At 37.2% G+C, this 23,992-nt stretch overlaps 1 protein-coding gene across 5 annotated transcripts in view; it reads left to right on the plus strand.

Annotated features, from left to right (window-relative positions):
• The window catches only part of BBS12 (Bardet-Biedl syndrome 12), a 55,732-nt gene extending 32,248 nt beyond the window's left edge, over positions 1-23,484 (plus strand). For 3 of the 5 annotated variants that reach the window (XR_007457891.1, XR_007457894.1, XR_007457895.1), the window contains 2 exons: positions 18,295-18,350; positions 20,599-23,484. The gene's annotated coding sequence lies outside the window, so the exon portion shown is untranslated. Of the gene's footprint in view, positions 1-18,294; positions 19,772-20,598 lie in introns of those variants that run through there. The other 2 variants (XR_007457893.1, XR_007457892.1) reach the window with 2 other exon arrangements.
• Positions 23,485-23,992: the final 508 nt, after the last annotated feature.

The raw sequence follows: 23,992 nt of genomic DNA on the forward strand, positions 1-23,992 counted from the left end.
GGAACCTGCTTGGGATTCTCTCCCTCTCTCTCTGCCCCTCCCCTGCTCATGCACTGGTGCATGAGTACGCTAACATTCTCTCTCACACAATAAATAAATAAATAAACTTCAAAAAAAAAAAAAAAAACAAAACCAAGGTCAAATTTCACCTAAAAGTGTGAGTCCTTTTCCGTTTTTAAAATCTTTTTGGGTTGTTTTGTTCCTCTTGGTTCCATTGACTGCATTAAGAATTGTTGATGGCTCCACCCCTCTTAAAAACTTCTCCTAGCTGATCTCATAGAATCAAAGGCTTCCAAGGGCCGAGACCACAATTTATTTATATTTTCAGTCCTAACATTTAACACAATGCCTCAGTTTCTCTTGTCAAGAGAAAAAACAAAACCATTGTCTCTAACACAGATGTAGTATTAGAGAAAAAGGCTGATCTCTAGTCCCTGGTTTTTTATTTGCTTTCAACAGTGAGCAAGTCACTTACCTTCTCTATACCTGTTTCATCACCTGTAAAACAAAGAATATGGGCTCAGTGTTCCCTATCTATCAATCTATAGGTATGGCACTATTTTCAAAGGAAATCTCACACAGAAGCCCAGTTGAAGCCCAGCTGAAGCCCAAGCAAATTGAAAAAGCTGTGCTAGGGCACAAGGAGGCTCTCCTGCTCCTCCCTTATCCCTGTCATGGCCTCAAAGGTTCTGCAAATCCCTATGACTCTTTAGAGCAACACCAGAAACTCGCTGAGCTAGACATTTCCCATGGTCCTGTCAGGCTTTAAAATACTATGTTCTAGAAGCAGTACCGAGATCTTTTTTTAAACAGTATTATTACCCCAAATATTATTTAATGACAAAAAAATTTTTCATTTGATTCAATTTTTCTTTGTACTTTTAACACAATGTTTGCATTGTAAAACAGATTCAAATTGAATTCCTGAAGAAATAGAACAAAGGACAAAGTAAATTGAAACCCAAATCCATCATTTTCCTTTTTCTTTTTTTTTTTTTCCGACTTAAGTCCAACAACACTAAACAGATGGTGAGAAATTAACACCCAGAATTTTCAGTGACATGGGTTCTTCATCTTGTCAGGAGACTGCCATTCTTGAGTCTGCTGGGAGAAGGGGAAATCATTAGATGAGAGCCAGTTATACAAGTTAAGTACTGAACTTTCACTTTCAGAACAGTCGTCCAGTTAGTTTGTCTTTAAGGTCACTGGTAAAACCTGAACTTGGATTGATGATTGTACCTAACAAGAAGCATTTACATAGCATTTATTTCATTTAAATCACCATGCATTTTCTTTACTGTTATTGATCTACCAGACAAGAGGAAGGTTAGCATACTATTTCTGTTCTTTAAGTGGTTACTCTTAAATTTTAATATGCATATTTAATTTAATGAAGTTTAATTGATATATAATCCTCCTACCAAACAATGATCTTTAATGTGCAATTGACTTTTTTCCATGCCTATCCCTGGATCAGATGTTGGGATTTTCTGAGCCCCATTATATGGCTGAAAGGCCATTTCTGGGTCTCTCAGACCCACAGGTTTATGAAAGGACCTCTGCTCTATTACCCTACATGCAAAGGGCCATATATACCTTGACTTCTTTCCTCCCGTGATTATGATCTCCAGCTCTGTAGCTATATATCTTGTTCTAATGCCCCTGTGACTGCTTTTAGCTCTCACTCTTCCTCCCCATCCTGGATTATTTCCTCTATATTACATTATTTGGAGATCTCCCTTTCTTATGTTGAAACCTATGTTAAAACATTTAAAACTTTATGGAAGGAGTAGATCTCCAATGTTGGTTTAGTCTACCATATTAACTGGAAATTTCAGAGATGCTTTATTAACTTCTCTACAGATGTGGAGGCAAGCATAGACAAGTTATGACTAGCCCATGCCAGTATTGAAAAAGAATAAGCAGACTTTATTTCAGATCTTATTATTCCAACTCCCGTATTATTTCCCTAATATTGGGATTCTTTTGTCCTTCCTCTTTACTGATCCCTTAAAGTTGTTCCTAGATTCCTATTGACTCATAGAACACTAGTCAAATTTTACCCTTCCAAAGAAAGTCCTATGCATTCATTATCGTCCCAGAAGCTCTAGCTCCATTTTTGCCAGTATAATTTTTTTAAGTTTATTTATTTTTAGAGAAAGAGAGAGAGGGTAAGCAGGGGAGGGGTAGAGAGAGGGAGAGAAAGAATCCCAAGCAGGCTCCACACTGTCAGCACAGAGCCCAACATGGGGGTCAGTCTTACAAACTGTGAGATCCTGACCTGAGTTGCAATGAAGAGTCAGTCGCTTAATCAACTAAGCCACCCAGGTGCCCTGCCAATATAATTTTTTAAAAGCCATGTTAAGCATTTTTTTTCCAAGTCAATCAAAGGTTTTAGATGAATCATGAAAACTAAGGTTTACTTTAGTCCTTTTTTTACCTCTTGTAGCCTGATACAGAGCCTTTCTTACTCACAAATAAGAACTAGTCTCTGGACTCCTATGAACCATGCATGAGAGCTAGCATCCATAGCCATCAGTATAATTAGCTTTTGAAAAATTATGCCTCCATGCTATTTTTAAAAATTTTTGAAAAATGTTTTATTATTTATTTTTGAGAGAGAGAGAGAGACAGAGCGTGAGTGAGGGAGGGGGAGAGAGAGAGGGAGACACAGAATCCAGAGCAGGCTCCAGGCTCTGAGCTGTCAGCACAGAGCCTAACTCAGGGCTTGAACTCACAAACTGTGAGATCATGACCTGAGCCAAAGTCGGACGCTCAACCTACTGAGCCACCCAGGTGCCCCCCTCCATGCCATTTTTTAAAGCATACTCTTCCTCTGAAGAATTATTCTGATCTTCACTATAACAAATATTTTCGCTGTCTCAGCTCAAATTGTGACACACTCAGCTTGCACTAATACACATGTTTCTTAATGTTCCTATTCATCCAATAATCATTTTTTTTACTGTTATCCCTGGTTAAGCATTAGAATCACAAGGATGAGGGAGGGAGCAAGTTCACTGTGAAATCAGTGCCAGCATAGTCATATGCAGATTATGCTATGGAGTAAGAAGGAACAGTTACTCCTTTGGAGACAGAAGGCGTAGGGTTAGAAAGAGGCAACAGCTTGTGCAAAGTTATGGAAATCAGGGCACCTCCCAGAAACTGCAAGTCTGTCTGGGGCTGGGGATCTAAGATAGGAAGGAAGACTGGCAGAGAGGGTCCCAGAGAGGCTGGCAAGGGCTGGGCTGTTTGCCCCAGGTTCAGGTGTTTGTGTTTCATTCTGGAAGCTCTGGGCAGCCTTGGAATAATTTTAGGCAGAGAAGTGGATTAAAGTAGGGAAAGCTGGAGCCAAGGAGACACATGGGGTAATTATAATGCATGGCTTATGGTTAGCACTCAGTGAATGTCAGTTGAATTATTACATTTAGAAGAAAAATGTTTATTTATTTTTGAGAGAGAGAGAGAGAGAGAGAGAGAAACGGGATGGGGAGGGGCAGAGAGAAGGAGAGGATCCGAAGTGGGCTCTGCACTGACAGCAGAGAGCCTGATGCGTGGCCCAAATTCATGAACTGTGAGATCATGACCTGAGCCAAAGTCAGACACTTAACTGACTGAGCCACCCAGGTGCCTTGAATTACATTTTTGTTCATGGATGAGTACCCCATCCTCATATTGGCCTGCACAAATTTAAAAATTTTAAGTGTGGAAGAATAAATGGTGTCTGCAAAAGGTAGAAACTAGTTTGGCTAGACCACTTTCCTTGTTTACACTTCACATGCTCAAATATCCTCTCAATAAAAACAGGCTCATTTAGCTTGCTATTTACTTAGAGCAAAAGTAGTTCTCTATCTGACCTGAGTGGGCAGAATCCTTGCTTAGTTTTTGAACACAGGATGTGTTCACAGGTAGTTTTTGATTACTCAAAGCCTCTGTTACTCTATTTATAAACCAAGTCCTTTGCTTTTCTTCTTCTTATTCCTTCTGATGTCTAATGTTTTACATTCACATTTAAGGACTCTTCCCATTCACAGATAGTGGGGAGAATGAAAGAAGAAAATAAGTCAATTTTTGTAAATATTTTTGGAGTAAGAATTTTCACTAAAAGTTTCCCTAAATTCTACGTGTTTCTCTAAAGACTTTAATATCAGAGGTATATTTATGTACTTCGGGAATCTGGTTCTTTTGTAGAGAAAATATCCATCCCACCCAAATTCTGTTTATTTGGAAAACTATTTACATAGCAATAAAATTAAACTCCCAGTATTACTGACTTATTTTTCTGACTTTTTTTTCTTTATGGACAGTTAACAATAACAAGAAAAAAGAGAATTCATGAGTTTTGTCTTAGATATTTCAATAACTTCAAACAATTTATGCCGAAGTATCTATACTTTCATTGACATATGAGTTAAAATTTCAAATATTTGCTCTACCTTAGTTTCTAAGCCAACCCAGACTATCTTTCCAAAGTATATCTAGGTTTTGTATTTTCTGAGATGCATTTATTGATGGTACAGATGAACTTGCAGAGGTTAGAGGCATGGCTAACATAACTGAAGCATTGATAATCCATGTATTTATTACTGAAGATGAGACTTGGGATAGGGTGGGGAACAGAAAATGTGTCAAATTTTCATCCCACTTTAACTACAGAATTATGGTTTGTTTTTAATACTTTATGACAAGTTGTTTTTTTTTTTTTTTCCATTACCTACCTGTGTCAAACAGACAGCAGGCAAGGCCACAGCCAAGGCCTGCCAGAATTGGCCAGTAAAGACACTGAGCCCTTTTTAGCTTTAGAGGATTTATTACTTACATAGACAGAGAAGAGTAGCCAAAGGTGCTTGTTTCACAGCCCAAGAGGGATGGCGCGGAAACTAAAGGGTCAGATGATTACAAAACGAGTTGAAATACTCTCTTGCCAAGCAGGGAATTCTAGATTGCAACTATACAGTTTTATAGCCTACATTTCTGTCTAAAGGGGAGTGAGGCAGAAAGCCTCACACCTCATCAGAACCTGGGAGGCAATGAAAAACTGCCTCATGTCAGTTTCCCTGACAGAAAAGCAAGTGAGAAATTTCCTGGTAACCCCTCCTCACAAGCCTTCAGGTTCTCGTGTTTCAAAAAGACCCTAAGGAGAATCCACCAGACCCAGGGCAAGCTGACAACCAAACCCAGCCACCAAGGTGCCATGACAGAGCTGTTCCCCCATAATTTACAGGTTACCTCCCCTACCTGCAGAGTCACCTATCTCTTCTACTCTTCAATGATATTTTCTTCATTTCTCCCCTTTCCTGTTGGTGAAATAAAGCTGTATGGTCTATCTTAATAGAACTTACTCACTGTCTGTTTTCCTTAATTCACTACCTTTTCCTAAATTATCTAGTATTTCCTATGATGCTGGCAGGAATAAGAAAAAAAAAATATGAACTATATATTTCTGTGTAATTAACCACACCAAAACTTAGTGTTTTAAACCAACAATATTTTGCTATTTCTCCAATTCTGTGTGTCAGCTGGGTGCAACTGGTTTTGCCTGGGCTCATAGTTGAAGATTTAAGATGGCCTCAGGCACATGTCTGGCAGCTGACGCTTCTCCTCTGGCCTCTCGTCCTTAGTAAGCTAGACTGACTGTCTTACATGTCAGTCTCAGGGCTGCATTCTCCAAGAACCAAGGCAGAAGCTTCAGGTCTAGTTTGGAAGTCATAACTTCACTTCTACCATATTCTTTTGGTCAAAGCAAGTGACAAGAACAGTCTAGATTTAAAGGGTAGGAAATAGACTCCTCTTTAAAAGATGAGTTGCAAAAAGAGTGTGCCTGTGTTTTTCAGTATGCGATATAAACAGACTTGAGTAAGTGCCTTCAGGTAAATAGGTTCACTGAAGCCCAAACAGAATCTGACTTGACTTTTTATTCATGTAAGTAAGAATGACACTTGACTAAATATCTTCAATTCTGATCACAGCAATAAAATCACTGTAATGCTAGCAGATCACAGGATAGAAAATTAAGGAAATTGTCATAGGCCCAGAAAATATTTGCAAGAGGAAGTGGAGGTACTAAGTCTTATTTCTGTAGGCAAAGTGACCAAAGTGTGGTTTCCAAACCTCGGAGAGTTATTCCAAACCTCTTTAGTTAATAATAGAATGGAGAACACCAGCCAGAGATTCTGTTACTTACAGGGAATTTGAAAATTAACTCTCTTAAGTAATGATTGGTTGGTTAACACTCACTGACAGAAGTTTGCATTTTTACCATCTACCTTGCATAACTGATGAAAGGGGAATGAGATAATTAATGTAATGTGCCTACTGCAATACCTGGCTTACCTTTGTCTCTAAAAAAATATATTTGTTACTATTATTTTATTTGAGGCTTCAAGAATTTACATTGTTTAATGATAGATATTTTATTAGGTACATTGTTAATATATTTTATAGTCAAAGTGGATGCTTAATAAACTTGCTTTAAAAACTTTTCAAGCTAAAACTATCATTGCCATATTCTGTGGGGTAAAAATGTAGAACCTCCATTTTCTAGTTGTTCATATGTTGGAAACTGACCTCTGACAATTGCAATAACCAGTTATTGATGTGTGACAGAACATGAGCAGGGGAGGAGACATGAGAGGAGACAGACAGACAGACAGACAGACCCAACAGACAGAATCTTAAGCAGGTTCCCGGCTCTGAGCTGTCAGCACAGAGCCCCACGCAGGGCTCGAACTCACACACGAGCTGTGAGATCATGACCTAAGTTGAAGTTGGATGTTTAACCAACTGAGCCACCCAGGCACCCCTGCAAATAACTTCTTGATTCAGTAAGTTGCCTTTTAGTTTTCTTGATGGGCTCCTTTGCAGTGCAAAAGCTTTTTATTTTGATGTAGTCCTGATAGTTTATTTTTGCTTTTGTTTCTTTTGCCTTAGGAGACATACCTAGAAAAATGTTGCTATTGGCAGATGTCTCAGATATTACTGCCTGTGTTCTCTTCCAGGATGTTTATGTTTTCCGGTCTCCATTTAATCCATTTTAAGTTTATTTTTGTATATGATGTTAGAAAGTAGTCCAGTTTCATTCTTTTCTATGTAGCTGTCCAGTTTTCCCAGCACCATTTATTGAAAAGGCTGTCTTTTCCCCATTATATATTCTTGCCTTTTTTGTCATAGATTCATTGGCCATGTAATTGTGGGTTTATTTCTGGGGTCTTTACTCTGTTCCGTTGACTTACATATCTATTTTTGTGCCAGGACCATACTGTTTAAATTACTACAGATTTGTAGTACATCTTGAAATCTGGGATTGTGATACCTCTAGCTTTGTTCTTCTTTTTCAAGATTGCTTTTGCTATTTGGGGTCTTTTATGGTTCCATACAAATTCCAGTATTATTTATTCTGGTTTTGTGAAAGATGCTCTTGGCATTTTCATAAGGATTGCTTTGAATCTCCAGAATTGCTTTGTGTAATATGGACATTTTGACAATATTAATTCTTACAATCCACAAGCATAGAATCTCTTTTTATTTGTGTAATCTTCAATTTCTCTCAACAGTGTTTTATATATATATATAGTTTTAGAGTACAAGCCTTTCACATCCTTGATTAAGTTTATTCTGGGTACTTTATTATTTTTGGTGCAATTGTAAATGGTATTTTTTTTTTAATTTCTCTTTCTGTGACTTCATTGTTAGTGTATAAAAATGCTACTGAGTTCTGGGCATTAATTTTGTATCCTGTCACTTTACTGAATACATTTATTACTTCTAGTAGTTTTTTGGTGAACTCTTTTAGGACTTTTTATGTATACATCATGCCATCTGCGAATAGTGACAATTTAATTTCTTTACCAGTATGGATGCCTCTTATTTCTTTTGCTTGTCTGATTGCTGTGTCTAGGACTTCCAGTATTATGTTGAATAAAAATGGCAAGAGTGGACATCTTTGTCTTGTTCCTGACCTCAGAAAGAAAGTTTTCAGGTTTTCACCATTGAGGATGATGTTAGCTGTAGGTTTTCATATATGGCCTTTATTATGTTGAAGGATATTCCCTCTAACCCCATCTGGTTGAGGGGTTTTCTCATGAATGGATGTGGAATCTTGTCAAATTCTTTTTCTGCATCTATTGAGATCAAATGATTTTTATCCTTCATTTTGTTGATGTGGTATATGATGTTGATTGTTTGGGGAATATTGAACCATCCTTGCATCCTGGGAATAATTCCCACTGGATCATGGTGAATCGTCCTTTTAATGTATTGTTGTATGTAGTTTGCTAGTATTGTGTTGAAGATTTTTGCATTTATGTTCATCAGGGATATTGGCCTATAGTTTCCCTTTTCTGTGGTGTCTTTGTCTGGTTTTGGTCTCAGGGTAATGCTGGCCTGATAGGATATATTTGGATGCTTTGCTTCCTCTTCTGTTTTTTTTGGAATAGTTTGATGAGAATAGGTATTGGCTCTTTAAAGGTCTGGTAGAATTCACATGTGAATCTATCTGGTATATATATATATATATATATATATATGTATATATATATATATATATATTCTTGATTACCAATTCAATTTCATTATTTATAATCAATCTATTCAGATTTTCCATTTCTGCCTGGTTCAAACATTTTGCAAGATTATATGTTTCTAGAAATTTATACTTTCCTTCTGGGTTCTGCAGCTTTTTAGCATATAACCTTTCATATTATTCTTTTATAATCCTTTGTGTTTCTATGATGTCAGTTATTACTTCTTTTCTCTAGCTTCTGATTTATTTTGGTTCCTTTTTCTTTTTTTCTTGATGAGTCTGGCTAAAGGTTTGTCAGTTTTGTTTTGTTTGTCAGTTTATCAGTTTTGTTTGTCTTCAAAGAACCAGCACTTTGTTTAGTGAATTTTTCTACTGGTTTTTGTTTGTTTGCTTTTGTTTTGTTTTGTTTTGTTTTGTTTTGTTTTTTAGTCTCTAAATCATTTATTTCTGCTCTATCTTTATTTTTCTTCTTTTCTACTCATCTTGGGCTTTGCTTTTTCTTCTTTTTCTAATTTCTGTAGGCATAATATTGGATCGTCTGTTTGAGTTTTTTCTTGTTTCTTGATGTAGGCCTGTATTTCTATCTACTTCCCTCTTAGAACTGCTTTCACTGTGTCCTGGAGGTTTTGGGCCACTGCGTTTCATTTTCATTTGTCTCCATATATTTTTTTTAAATTTCTTCTTTGATTGCTTCATTGATCCGTTGGTTGTTTAGTATCATGTTGTTTAGTCTCCACATGTTTGGATTTTTCTAGTTTTTTTCTTGTTACTTATTTCTAGTTTCACACTATTGTGGTCAGAAAAGATGCATGGTATGATTTCAATCTTCTTAAATTTATTGAGGCTTGTTTTTTGGCCTAATATGTGATCTGTTCTGGAGAATGATCCATGTGGACTTGAAAAGAATGTGCATTTCATTGTTTTTGAATGAAATGTTCTGTATATGTCTATTATATCCATCTGGTCCAGTGTGTCATTCAAAGACATTGTTTCCTTATTGATTTTCTGTCTGGATGATCTATCCACTGATGTAACTGGAGTGTTAAAGTCCCCTACTATTATTGTATTACCTCAGTTTCAATCTATATGTCCATTAATATTTGCTTTATGTATTTAGGTGCTTTCATGTGGGGTGCATAGATATATATACAATTGTTACATCCTCTTGTTGGATTGATCCCTTTATCATTATGTAATACTCTTCTTGTCTCTTATTATAGTCTTTTTTTTTTAAGTCTATTTTGGGGGTGCCTGGGTGACTCAGTTAAGCATCTGACTCTTGGTTTCAGTTCAGGTCATGATCTCACAGTTCATGGGTTTGAGCCCACATTGGACTTTGCACTGACAGCATGGAGCCTGTTTGGGATTCTCTCTCTCTCACTCTCTGTCTCTCTCTGCCCCTCCCCAACTTGTGCTGTCTCTGTCTCTTTCAAAATAAATAAACTTTATAAATAAATAAATAAATAAATAAATAAATAAATATAAATAAATATAAAAATTAAAATAACTGAAAAAAGTATATTTTGTTTGGTATAAATATTGCTACCTCAGGTTTTTGTTTGTTTCCATTTGTATTTCCATTTGTATGTGTCTTTAGGTCTGAGGTGAGTCTCTTATATGAAGCATACATGTTGGTCCTGTGTTTTTTTTGTTTTTCAAATTTAATTATTTATTTTGAAGGAGAGAGAGCAAGAGAGTACATGCAGGGGAGGGGAAGAGACAGAGGGAGAGAGAGAATCCCAAGTAGGTTCTGTATTGTCGGCACAGAGCCCAACGTAGGGCTTGGTCCCATGAACCGTGAGATCATGACCTGAGCTGAAACCAAGAGTTGGACGCTCAACCCACTGAGCCACCCCAGGTGCCCCTCAGTCTTGTTTTTGTTTTTTGTTTTTTGTTTTTTTAGCCATTCTGCCACTCTGTTTTTTGATTGGAGCATTTAGGCCATTTACATTAAGGTGATTATTGATAGATATGTACTTATTGCCATTTTTAAAATTTGTTTTCTGGTTGTTTTTATAGTTCTTTGTTTTCTTATTCTCTTGCTCTCTTTCTTTGTGCATGATAAGTACCTATAGTGTTTTGTTTGGCTTTCTTTTTCTTTATTTTTTTATGTATCATAGGTTTGGGTTTGTGGTTACCCAGAGGTTCATATATAACATCCTAAGTAAATACCAGCCATATTAATTTGATGGTCATTTAAGTGAAGCAGATTCTCAAAAAAAGAAGAAGAAGAAGAAGAAAATAAAGAAAAGATCTTTCTCTTTCTTTTTCTTTTTCCTCCCTTATTCCTCCCTTTTTACTCCCATCACATTTTATGTTGTCATATTTTACATCTTATTATTCATATTTGTCTTATGTCTAATTATGGCCATTCCTTTTCCACTTAAAGAAGTCCCTTTAACATTCTTGTAAGGCTAGTTTAGTGGTGATAAACTCCTTTATCTTGTTTGTCTGGGGAACTCTATCTCTCCTTAAAATCTGAATGATAACCTTGCCAGGTAAAGTAGGTTATAGGTTTTTTCCTTTTAGTACTTTGAATATTTCATGCCATTCCTTTCTGACTTGTGAAGTTTCTGGTGAAAAATCACCTGATAGCCTTATAGGTTTTTCCTTGTAGGTAACTTTGTTACCAACTTTCTTGTTACCAGAAAGCACAGAGAGTTCCAAACAAGATGAACCCAAAGAGGTCCACACCATGGCACATAATAATTAAAATGTCAAGGTTTAAAGATAAAGAGAGAATTTTAAAAGCAGCAAGAGAGAAACAAAAAGTTACCTACAAGGGAAAACGATTTTTATTATTTTATTATTATTATAAGTAATAATGGGATACATTGGATATAAATAAATAAGAGAATGTGATCCTAATATCTGACCCCTTGTTTCATTCTGGAATAAAAAGAGCTGAATTCATCTGTTGCTTTTCCAAACTTCTGTAATCAAATTACCTAATAAATAAACAGGCCAAGTATTGGATAGGGAAATTTTATTCTCCTTCCATTTAACTAATGTTTTACTGATTAAGTTTAAGTTTGTCTCATTTAGACCAAATATATTTCCACTTCTTGCCAAGAATACTTAGAATGATATAAGTGAAAGCTTCAGTAAGAATAAATATTATTAAAGGATGGACAAAAGCTTGAAACTCTGTCTAATGGTTTGATGAGATGGGGATTGGGGATGGTATGAAGTCCAATAGGGAATTCTCTTCTTTACAACAGCTAGTTTTTGGCCTAAGCTGGGCCATTAAAATACCGCTTTCTTCCCCTGTTCTGCAATGGAAAACCACAACAGATAGAGTTCATATATGTTTATGATAGCAAATGAATATCTGTAAATCAGGAAAATACAGGAGCGCCTGGGTGGCTCAGTCAGTTAAGTGTCTGACTTCATCTCGGGTCATGAGTTCAAATCCTGTGTCGGGATCTGTGCTGACAGCTCAGAGCCTGGAGCCTGCTTCAGATTCTGTGTCTCCCTCTATCTCTGCCCCTCCCCTGCTTGCACTGTCTCTCTCAAAAACAAAATAAACACTAAAGTTTTTTTTTTTTTAATAAATAAACATTTAAAAAATTTTAATAATAAAGTACCTTATATTTGTATGTGTAAATATCTACTTATATGTAACTGTATAATCATCATCATCATTAATAAAAACCACACTTGCCATGTACCACGCACTATTCTAATATGCCATTGTTAATCCTCACAACTCAGTGAGAGAGGTAGTTATGCCCCTGTGCAGAGATGGGATTCCAAGGCACTGAGAGGTCCTTGCCCCACAGTCACACAGCTAGTAAGTGACAGAGCTGAAATTTGCACCCAAGTAGCTTGGCTCCCAAATCTGCCTTCTCAACTAGTAGGTCATGATGCCTCCCTGTCATGAGAAGAAAAATGGATGGGGGCGGGGGGGGAGGGGGGGAGATAAGCAGCAGTTGGTTAATATCTGGAGAATGAAACTATTGGGAATTTTTATTTTCTACATTAACATGTTTATAACATTTGGATTTTTATAATAAAGTACTGATTTTATAATTTATCAAAAATTACTTATAAATTAGAGAGGGGGTGTAAAACATTAAGCAAATATCTGAGACCATTCACCCTAACTCACTCTTATTAGCTGAAGTTTGGTAAGAAACCATGTTTTCGTAAGCAAGCTATAGGGCTTATAATGTCACTTCCTCCAGGTCCAATGTTTAGGTGTCACTCATGCTCATTGGTTAGCTAGTTAACCAAGCTCTCTGATTGCAGGTAACTAATACCAATTTTGCTCACTGTGGCACTCTCTTAAAATAGAGTATGATCAGAATTCCTTGTCCCTGCAACTTGCAGTCAGATACCTAAGCCACTGGACTCTGGCTCCTACATTTACGTATGTAATTGAACCTCGCTGCTGCTCTTCTAATGACCATGTTAGCATGAAAACTCTAGCCTGGACATTATGGTCCTGTCCGCAAGGATTACTGTTTTAGATCTTCCTCATTTCAGTTGAACAATACCAGCATGCCCTAGTTCAGGGTATACAAGAATATCATAAACTGGGTGGCATAGAAACAACAGAAATTTACTTCTCACAGTTCTGGAGGCTGGGAAGGCCAAGGTCAGATTCAGTGTCTGGTGAAAGCTTATTTCCTGCGTCAGAGACTGCCATCTTCTCACTGTGTCTCCACAAGATGGAAGTGGTAAGGTATGTCTCTGGGGTCTCTCTTCTAACGACATTAATGCCATTCTTGAGGACCTCATCCTCACCACCTAAAGGCCTCAATCACTATTACCATTTCGTTGGGGATTAGGATTTCAGCATATGAATATTGGGGAAACACAAACATTCAGTCTATAGCAAGCAACATAGCAAATTTATAAAGCAGAACATTATAACAATTTCAACACTTCCAAACCCGCAAATTTCAGAGATGTTCCAGACCTAAAGCACTGCTATAAATAACCTTTCCCTGCATGCAATTCTTATAATATTTTAACACCATTGTCACAATACTATACTCTACCATTCTATTATTTATCAGTACATTTATAATAGTGTATACTATTACACACACACACACACACACACTAGGTATTTACCACATTGATGAGGGACGCAGATAATTGAGGTCTGTTCAAAATTTAAACTTTTCGCCAGAACATTGTTTGAATAGCTATATTCCTTGTATCCTAAGACTTCTGGTTCTAGTGGCATTTACTCTTTTCATGACAATGGGTTATCATTTAGTAGGACACCGAGGCAAATTTAAAATTATTAAGAATAAGCAATTATAAAAATCTTAAGAGCATCTTTCCCTCTCAAGAACCTAGATCTCTGTCAAGAGCCTAGGTCACCTTCACAGTTAAGATAATGGTAGAATTAACAAATTCAACTTGTTCATGGTCTCAGTTGGGTTTATTTAGATACAGTAGCTAGTATATGTGGGCATACACTGAGCATATAGATATGACAAGATGTAACTTTAATAAATGTAGGTATAATAAGAGCTTTTATGTATCTGCATGGAGTGGGGATCCTGGCTTGAACTTAAAGTAGATCTATGGTGTTATTGACAATCTCCACCCACCTTCTCCCACCTTTGGGTTATCAGGAATCCATGGAGAACTTGGTTTGGAACAAATCCAATCACCAAACATGCCCAGACATGTTGAAACAATGTAAGATTCCACTGCTTATAATTTAGTGCAGTTAATGTTATGGTTTTCCACATCACATAGGTATAAAAGAGAAAGGTTTTTCTTTTACTTATTCCAGTAGGGTCTTTTATATGCATGTTTGTCTCTGTGTGTTGCCTAAAGATCAGAAATTACAAAAGACCCTGGGACAGAGAATTAACCTCTAGCTGGCCTAGTTTCCTTAATATTTCAGCCTACTGAGTTAATCTGTTTCATTCTTTTAATTCTGGAATCTGGTCCTAATTTAGCCATCTGATTACTAGGAATTACTTTGGAAGTATAATATTACAAGAAGACTCAGACTAAAAGAAGGCATTACACATAGGATTTCCTGTTTATAGGTTTGCAAAATACTTTAAAACCCTAATTAAATAATTAATGAGGGAGAACAGAATACATCTAAACAGTGTACTCACCACAATTTCCTACCAAATGCACTGGATAGCTTGCTCTAATGCCTGACTCAGAGGAAACACTCTGGTGCATTCATGTACACAAGAAAAGAAATGCGACCTCGTGATAGATTGATCTAAATGTTGGAATCAACTGGTAAAGAAATGGCAATGTCTAATACTTCATTAAAAAGATTTCACCCAAAATATAATACTGGGATGCTGAATTTCTTAAGTGACAAATTGTGTCAATTGTCAAATTGTCTAGCGACATTATTCAGTTTCTCTTTCCTTATAACTTTCAACTTCAATTCTCTCTTTTTCTCTGCCACAGTTTTTGAAAATGAATACACAAGAAACTCACCAACAATGAACTGTCATTTTTATCTTTCTAACCTCAAGCAGGTGTTGACTGTTCCCTCTTTCTACACTATTTCTGATTGTGGAGTGGAGGGATTTTCTGATTTCTTAAATTTTTTTAAAATTTTTTTACATTTATTTATTTTTGAGAGACAGAGAGAGACAGAGCACAAGCAGGGGAGGGGCAGAGAAAGAGAGGGAGACATAGAATCCAATGCAAGCTCCAGGCTCTGAGCTGTCAGCACAGAGCCCCATGCGGGGGCTCAAACCCATGAACCATGAGATCATGACCTGAGCCAAAGTCAGACGCTCAACTGACTGAGCCACCCAGGCACCCCAGGATTTTCTGATTTCTTAATAGCAGGAGCAATATTTGGAATTTCAGTGTCTGGGTTTTTTTTTCTCTAAAGGGCACATTAATCTTATGTACTCTCTCCAAGAATTATGATAGTTTCCAATCTCATTAAGACTTTTATCTATGCACAGAGAATTCAAAGAAAATTAGTAAAAAAGATTTTCTCCACCTCTATGGCAAGTATCACAAGGAGTTCCTCAAAGTGTTTAGAGGAGAAAAATCAAAGGAAATGAAAGGAAAGAAAGAGAGAAAGCAAGAAAGAAAGCAAGAAAGCAAGAAAGCAAGAAAGAAAGAAAGAAAGAAAGAAAAAGAAAGGGAGAAGAAATAGATGCTGTTCAAGCAGTTCAGAAGATTCTTGACTTTGAGACTTTGATGAAGTTATAATATAAACAGCTTGAGGGAATATGGGATTCGAAAGCAGTTTTATATGTTGGAAAACAAGCAGTATTTTTATGAGGCTAATATTGGAACATATATCAATGCCAATTCCTGCTTTTAGAGCAAATGAAGTCTTCCGTTACCAGTCCCTTAGCCAACCTGTTCTATTCCAGCCTGTTTCATAATGTATGTTTTCCCAAGTAAAAAACAAAACAAAATGACAACAACCACAAAAATGAACATTTTATTAAATATACTATTTTCCAGTTAATTTTTTTCCTTGTTGCTCAAGTACAAGGATAAACAAGTTATTTCTTCTGGGTTTCATGTCTGAAACTCTTTCTAGTGATAAGATTGTTGTAAAGATCAGAAAGACACTATATATGAAAGTACTTTTAAATACAAAAAGAATCAGGGTTCCTGGGTGGTTCAGTTTGGTTAAGCCTTTGAATCTTTGGTTTGAATCTCCATGACCTTGGAGAAAGGTCATGATCTCACTGTCAGTGTGTTTGAGCCCCAGCTTGGTATTCTCTCTCTCTCTCCTTCTCTGTCTGCCCAACCCCCCTCACCACCCCCAACTCATGTCGGTGAGCTAGCTCTCTCTCTCAAAATAAGTAAACTTATTGCTTCTAGGCCTTTATTCCAAGATAAAATGTAAAATAAATAAGCAAAAAAAATATATATATATATATAAAATCATACAAATATAAGTCAACATTATTACTAAATCTATTTGTGATATGTACATTTTCTCCTTTAGTTTTTGTTTTTCTCTCTTATTCCATCATTATTTTCTGAATAATCAAAACTATTATACTAGAATTATAACATTATTCAGGTAGGTTGAAAATGTTAGCCATTTTTGGTTTTGCCTTTCAATAAAACTAACAAAAATTGTCTACCTTGCACATTTTTACTTTCAATTGAGGTTGGTATGTTTAAAAAGATTAGAAAGCATGATCTAAACATCTAATTTTTATTTTTTTTAATTTAATTAATTTTTAAATTTAATTCTAGCATAGTTAACATACAATGTTATATTAGTCTCAAGTGTACAATATAGTGATTCAACAATTCCATATATTATTCAGTGCTCAGCAAAATAAGTGTACTCTTGGGGCTCCTGGGTGACTCAGTCAATTAAGCATCCAGACTCTTTATTTCAACTCAGGTCATGATCTCATGGTTCTTGGGTTCAAGCCCCACATCAGGCTCTGTGCTGACAGCACAAAGCCTGCTTGGAATTCTCTGTCTCCCTCTCTCTCTGCCTCTCTCTCTCTCTCTCTCAAAAATAGATAAATAAACATTAAAAATAAAGTGTGTTCTTAATCCCCTTCACCTATTTAACCCATCCCCTCACCCACCTCTCCTCTGGTAACCATCAGTTTGTTCCCTATAGTTACAAGGCTCTTTCTTGGTTTGTCTCCTTTATCCTTTGTTTGTTTTGTTTCTTAAATTCCACAGATAAGTGAAATAATATGGCATTATTCTTTCTCTGACTGGCTTATTTCACTTAGCATTATACTCTCTAGATGCATTCATGTTGTTGCAAATGGCAAGAATTCATTCTTTTTTATGGCTGAGTAATATTCCTTTGTACATATATACATCTTCTTTATCCATTCATCTATTGATAGACACCTGGGCTGCTTCCATTGTTTGGCTGTTGTAAAATAATGCTGCAGTAAACATAGGAGTGCATATATTTCTTCGAGTTAGTGTTTTTGTATTCTTTGGGTAAATACCTGGTAGTGCAATTACTGGATCATAGGTCACTTCTGTTTTTAATTTTTTGAGGAGACTCCATACTGTCTTCCACAGTGGCTACACCACTTTGCATTCCCACCAAGAGTGCAAGAGAGTTCCTCTGTCTCCACATCTTTGACAATACTTGTTGTTTCTTGTATTTTTGATGTTAGCCATTTTGACAGGTATGAGGTGATATCTCATCATGGTTCTGATATGCACTTTCCTGATGATGAGTAATATTGAGAATATTTTCATGTGTCTGTTGGCCATCTGGATGTCTTCTTTGGAGAAATGTCTGTTCATGTCTTCTGCCCATTTTTAATTGGACTATTTGAGGTTTTTTTGGTGTTGAGTTGTGTAAGTTCTTTATATATTTTGGATACTAACCCTTTATCGTATATGTCATTTGCACATATCTTCTCCCATTAAGTAGGTTGTCTTTTAGTTTTTTTGTTTCCTTCACTGTGTGGAAGGTTTTTATTTTGATACGATCCTAATAGTTTATTTTTACTTTTGTGTCCCTTGCCTTGGGAGACATATCTAGAAATGTCTAGGTAAAAACTTTCAAATGATACACTTCAATAAAGTTAAATATGCACAAATTTTCACAGAGGAATGTTGTATATTTTGATAGTCAAAATTTCTGTTAGTAACCCATGCTGACCTGCTTAATATTTGTATTATGCAGAAGATTTTCCTCTTGAAAAATCACTATTAATATTTGAATCAAAATGAAAAGTTCATACTATCTATATATTTTAAGCCAAAAGTTTTATTTTTGAGGACAATTATTTTTAATAATATTAAAACTTTTCCAGAATAAACAGTGCTTTCTTACATTTTTACATTCTCATTTAAAGGATCAGTTTATCCTGAAATACGTTACAGAGGAGAAATGGAAGGAGTTTTTGAAAAAGTAAGTATTGCATGTATTTCATAAAACCCCTGAACTTCCTATTATCACTTGTTACATTAAATTAAGTATGCAATCATTTAAGCTAATAGAAAAAATTTGGCTGGAAGCTTTTTATTGATTTTGACTAAAGCACAATTTGCCTTTATTTACTTACATTGTTAAGAACCATATGTAATAAGATGAAAAGTATGTTTTAGATTATTTTTTAAAGTTGGAGATTTCATTATAAAATTATAACACTTCGTAAAAATAAAACACATAGAAACCCGAAAGAAAATTAAATAAAATATGAACCAAGGTAATAAAGTATTAAATCAGTTTGTTATAGTGACAAACAAAAATAGCAATATAAAGCAAAATTGCCACCACTGGCCAAACTGTATCCATCTTGAATTCATTTGTGGTGTAGAGATTAATTCAGTTCTTCAAATATTTCTTTCTTCCTCTCTTCTTTCTTTACACACGCACACACACACATCACACACGTGCTTGTACACACTATATTCAACTTTGTGCCCAATCTACCAGAGAACATTTTTTCTTTCTTTTTTTTTTTTTATTTGAGTGTAGTGTACATACAATGTTGCATTACGTTCAGGTGTTCAACACAGTGATTCAAGTTTTATGTTATACTGTGCTCACCACAAGTGTAGCTACTGCCTAATGTTCCAATTTTAGTGTATGTGCTGCAGAAGGGAGAATGAGAATGTTTTCTTGATTCAATTATCTTCCACAAACGTGTTTTGAATGCCCTCTGTGTAGTACTAGTCACTTTGGAGGCTATTGACTTAAGTAAGACACTTGTCCTCCAGGAACCTGTGATCTAGTGGAAGAAATAAATGATGCACAGTAACAATTGTAATAGCAGATGGAGCCAAATAAACATCACAAATGAGAATTCAATGGTACAGGAATTCAAGGAGTTCATTTTGCTTGAGGAAACCAGAATAGTCTCATGGAAAAGGTTTCATTAAGTTTGGGCTTTGCAAAATGGTGAGATTTTTACAGAAAGTGTAGCAGAAAAAAAAGAAAGAAAGAAAGTATAGCAGAAAGCTGAGAGGACTAAGGTAAAACCAGCAGCATGTAGAGGAGTTATGATTGAGTCGTTCCGTTGAGCTGCAACGTAAGAAGTGGCAAGTAGCAGGTCCTCTCTCAAGGTGGGGAGAAGCTTGAGAAAATAAGTGAAACCACTAGTAGAAAAGTGTCATTCAGGGGCGCCTGGGAGGCTCAGTTGGTTAAGATTCTGACTTTTGATTTCGGCTGAGGTAATGATCTTGAGGTTTTTGAGTTCTAGCCCTACGTTCTAGCAGAGCCTACTTGGAATTCTCTGTATCTCCTCTCTCTCTCTCTCTGCCAAAATAAATAAATAAACTTAAAAAAAGAGAGAAGTGTCTTTTATTCAGAACACAGTGCAGATTCCTTGGAGGTTCTGGAGGAAGAACATGGCATGCTCAAGTAGCAGTTCAAGAAAGCATTTTTAGTTTGTTTTTTAGGTGTCTTTTTTTTTTTTTTTTTTTAGAGAGAGAGAGAGAGCATGATTGGGGAGAAAGCCAGAGGGAGAGAGAGAGAGAGAGAGAGAGAGAGGGAGAAAGAGAGAGAAAGAATCTCAAGCAGTCTCCATGCTGAATCCAACACAGGTCTCGATCCCACGACCCTGGGATCCTGACCTTAGTCAAAATCAAGAATCCAACTCTCAGTCATCCAGGCAACCCCCCCAAAAAATAATTTTTATGGGTGTGGGGCTCAGTGCTGAGTGTGGAGCCTGCTTGGGTCTCTCTCTCTCTCTCTCTCTCTCTCTTTCTACCCTTCCCCTGCTCATTCTCTCTCTCTCAAAATAAATAAATTTAAAAAACATTTTTTAAATGAGACTGTGGGTTAGACTATAGCTACAGAGATTGATTAGGTACTTGCATTGCCCAGAAAAACAAAGGAGGCAATAGAAATGAACAAGATGACACAAAGCCAGTGATATTTCAGAAGCAGAATTGTTAGGACTTGGTAATCAGAAGCCTCTTTTGGAGCTAAAAGTGTTAGTTACTCTTGTTACAGTCAGATAACAGCAGATTAAATTGAACTAGCTTAGGTGGAGTTGCTAAGCAATTTGCATGTATTATCTCATTTAATATTCATATAAGTACTTTGAAGTAGGTGCTATTACTATACTGATTTTATAATTAGAAAAACCTGTGCAACTTAGCAGACAGTAGCCCAATTTGACTCACCACTGCGCACTATTGCTCTTCCCAAGCACACTGAAGATCTACCCTGGAACCAATCAACTGAGGCCGGAGAAGGCAGAATCCTGGAAGACCATGGCCATGTAGCTGGGATGGGACAGCACTTGAGGAAGAAGGGGCAGCAGACAAAGTCTCTAGAAAGCCACTAAACAAACAAACAAACAAAAAAATCCAATGTGTTGAGCCAGGGTGCTCAAAGGTAAATCATCAGAAGTAATCATTTGCAAGGGAACATAGTGGGTTCGACTTGGACTAGTTTAGTTTGTGCTGGCCACTTATGTAGGTGGACATATCCACCAGAGAAGTGGGGATGAGAGGGCTATGCACCCAGATAGAGGCAAAGTTTGTAAATCTAGGAGTCACATCAGGGCAGTGGTAATTGAAGCAAAGAGAGTGGATGTTTGTTGAAGAAGAAAGTATGGAAAGTGCTCTAAAAAATGCAAGTAAGAATGGGAATGCTTAGTAGAGGAGCTGGGGAAAGGAACTGGGAAATACTGCTGTATTTGGAGAGCAGAAAAAGGAATAGGCAGTAATAACAGAAGCAGAGAAGCAGCCACCAGGAACTTTTCCTGGAAAAGGAGGAAAAAGGAGATCCAAAGACAAGAACACTGCAAGATGAAGTGATGACAACATCATCCTATACCAGAGGAGAGCCAAAAAATCTAACCACTGACATCTACTGTTCAGCACAGTGTGGGAAGGAATATCCAGACTAATAATGGTGTAGGGAATAGGGAGGGCGGTGGGTCTGGATGTAGCTTGCAGGTGTAGATGAGTCTTTGAAAAGGTTCAGTGGTGAAGGTAAGGAGTGAAATGGGATGGAAAAAAGCATTTTATAATAAAGGTGCCTAAAGTCTGCTATAGGCCCAGAGGAGAGAGCCTGGTAGCTCCTTACCTATTTGGAACCTGGCTCTCCAGCAACCTCCACTATCTGGAATACAGTGAAGAACCAAGAAGCAAAAATAGTTTGAACAACTTACATCAGTGTCATTATACTTATTCAACTGAGTCTATGGGTTGTACATAAAAGAAAATTGATTCATTTGCAAAATTGAATTAATCTTACTCTAGATCAGAGATGAAGAAATGTTTCTCCCTAGCTCTAGTCTCACAACGGTAAACTATACCCACATTTACACATAATAAAATGTTCAACTAACTTCCCATTTAATGAGCTAAGGATATAAAATCTCATAGGACATTAGGAGGCTACAAAGTGGAAACAGATGTAGCATATTTCAAGATGGCTCTCCTTGACCCAGAATCCCTGGGATAGAAGAGGTGGGAAAGGAACAAGAAGAAAAAACTGACACTGTCCATACAAGGTAGGGTTTTTCCACCCAGAAACATAATTCTGACTACAATCCTGTCCTTTTATAATAGGTGTTGAATTACCATTCTGGAACATACACTAACCCCATTTGTCATTACATTTAATGAAAGGCTTATAAATAACCAGAATTTCCTGGTTCCTGAACCAAATGCAGCACCAGTAGGACACATCAGTGTTCAGTCATGCCCAGGTGACCCCAGAGGATCGCTCTGCTTCCAGTCCTCTAGTATCCCAGAAAGTACATTTCCCCTCTGTGCCAGAGGTTCTCAGATGCCCCTGTGTCCTTCCTCCATCCTGCTCTGTGCCCTGGGAGGCAGACCAGCATGAACTGCATCAAAGGGATCTATCTTGCCTTCTGGATTCCAGTTGGGTTTGGCCATCTGGAAGAACTGGAAAGACCCTAGAGTATACAAGGTAAATGAGGTCAAGGATTTATTCTCACATCTCCCTCCCAGCAGGGTCTTTGTAAGTTAGCTGCAGCCTCCCACCCAGACCATAGCTCCTGGCAGCACTTAGGTCTAGGTTCCAGTAACTTCTCCCTCTCCTTCAGACCCACAGGTACTAACTCCAGGGTATGGTAGGGTGTGGCTTCTTAAGCCCTACTCACACTTATGAAAATAGAGTATTAAACTCTCTTCAAATCACCCAAGTTTGAGGTGCTATTTATTTCTTGCAGGACTTGACTACTAACACCATCCCCATGGAGATAGTATTCAGCTCCCATGCCGAATACTATCAATTCGCATCAATTCTTATCAATTGATAGGAGCTACTTGGATGGAGCATCTTTTGTGAAAGATTCTGAGGCCACATCCAGGGTTTTAATGATTCATGGTTAGTGATGGGGAAGAATAGCTCTCATGCTAGGTATTGGCAGTCCTTGTTCTGGATTTTCATAATTATAATCACCTCATACCCAAACTCTCAGCAGATTTAAAAGCAAACAAAGAGAGATTTGTTACAAGTAGGTACACTGAGAACAGGATAAAGGGATGGTTGACAGACTAGCAGAAGAAGGAGACTGAGAGGAAAACTCAAAAGTAGACAAACAAACATACAAGCAAACAAAACCACACATGCAGACAGTAGTAGAGTGCAGGCCAATCTAGAGTTTAATCTACCCGGTCAATGATGCTTTTGAGCAATCATAGAAAAGGCTAAATATGTTTGGCATACTTTCTTTGAAAAAGACAAAAAGTAGGGGTGCCTGGGTGGCTCAGTCAGTGAGGTGTCCAACTCATGGTTTCGGCTCAGGTCATGATCTCACAGTTCATGAGGGCTCTGTGCTGTCAGTGAGGAGCCTGCTTGGGATTTTTCTCTCTCTCCCTCTTTCTCTGGCCTTCTCCCACTTCTACTCTCTCTTTCCCTCAAAATACATAAATAAACTTAAATTTTTAAAAAAAATTTTTTTAACGTTTTATTTATTTTTGAGACAGGGAGAGACAGAGCATGAACAGGGAGGGTCAGAGAGAGGGAGACACAGAATCTGAAACAGGCTCCAGGCTCTGAGCTGTCAGCACAGAGCCCGACGCGGGGCTCGAACTCATGAACCACGAGATCATGACCTGAGCCGAAGTCGGCTGCTTAACCGACTGAGCCACCCAGGTGCCCCTTAAATTTTTTTAAAAAAAAGAAAAAGACAAAAAGCATAACATACACTTGATAAAGATTTCTATTCCGAAGACCTAAACTGTTTAGGTGATCTGAAAAGCTATTTTATACTTTGCTGGCTGGTTTGTACTCCTTGTCAGTTCATCATTATCTAGAGAGAGTTCATGAAAGGTCAATTACCCATTTATTCCCCACAGTTGCCATTGCCAAAACTCCTAAAATTCCTGTCATCACAATAGACAATGACAGCTGATGACTCCAGGCCTCCTAGGGATCAATAGACCATGATGCCAAACTAGTGCCAGGGAGGCAATGACCTGTCTGTTCTTCCCCCGCAGTACTTGGATCCCTTGCTCACTCTGCACCTCCCAGATCTTATTGCTACCATTCCCTTTTTCACCCCGTTGCAATGTATTGCCTGGGCCAGACTCCGCGTTTTAGGTAGTGTGATGCTGATAATT

This window comes from Panthera uncia, chromosome B1, assembly GCF_023721935.1.
Source record: "Panthera uncia isolate 11264 chromosome B1, Puncia_PCG_1.0, whole genome shotgun sequence".
Taxonomy (NCBI): Eukaryota; Metazoa; Chordata; class Mammalia; order Carnivora; family Felidae; genus Panthera; species Panthera uncia.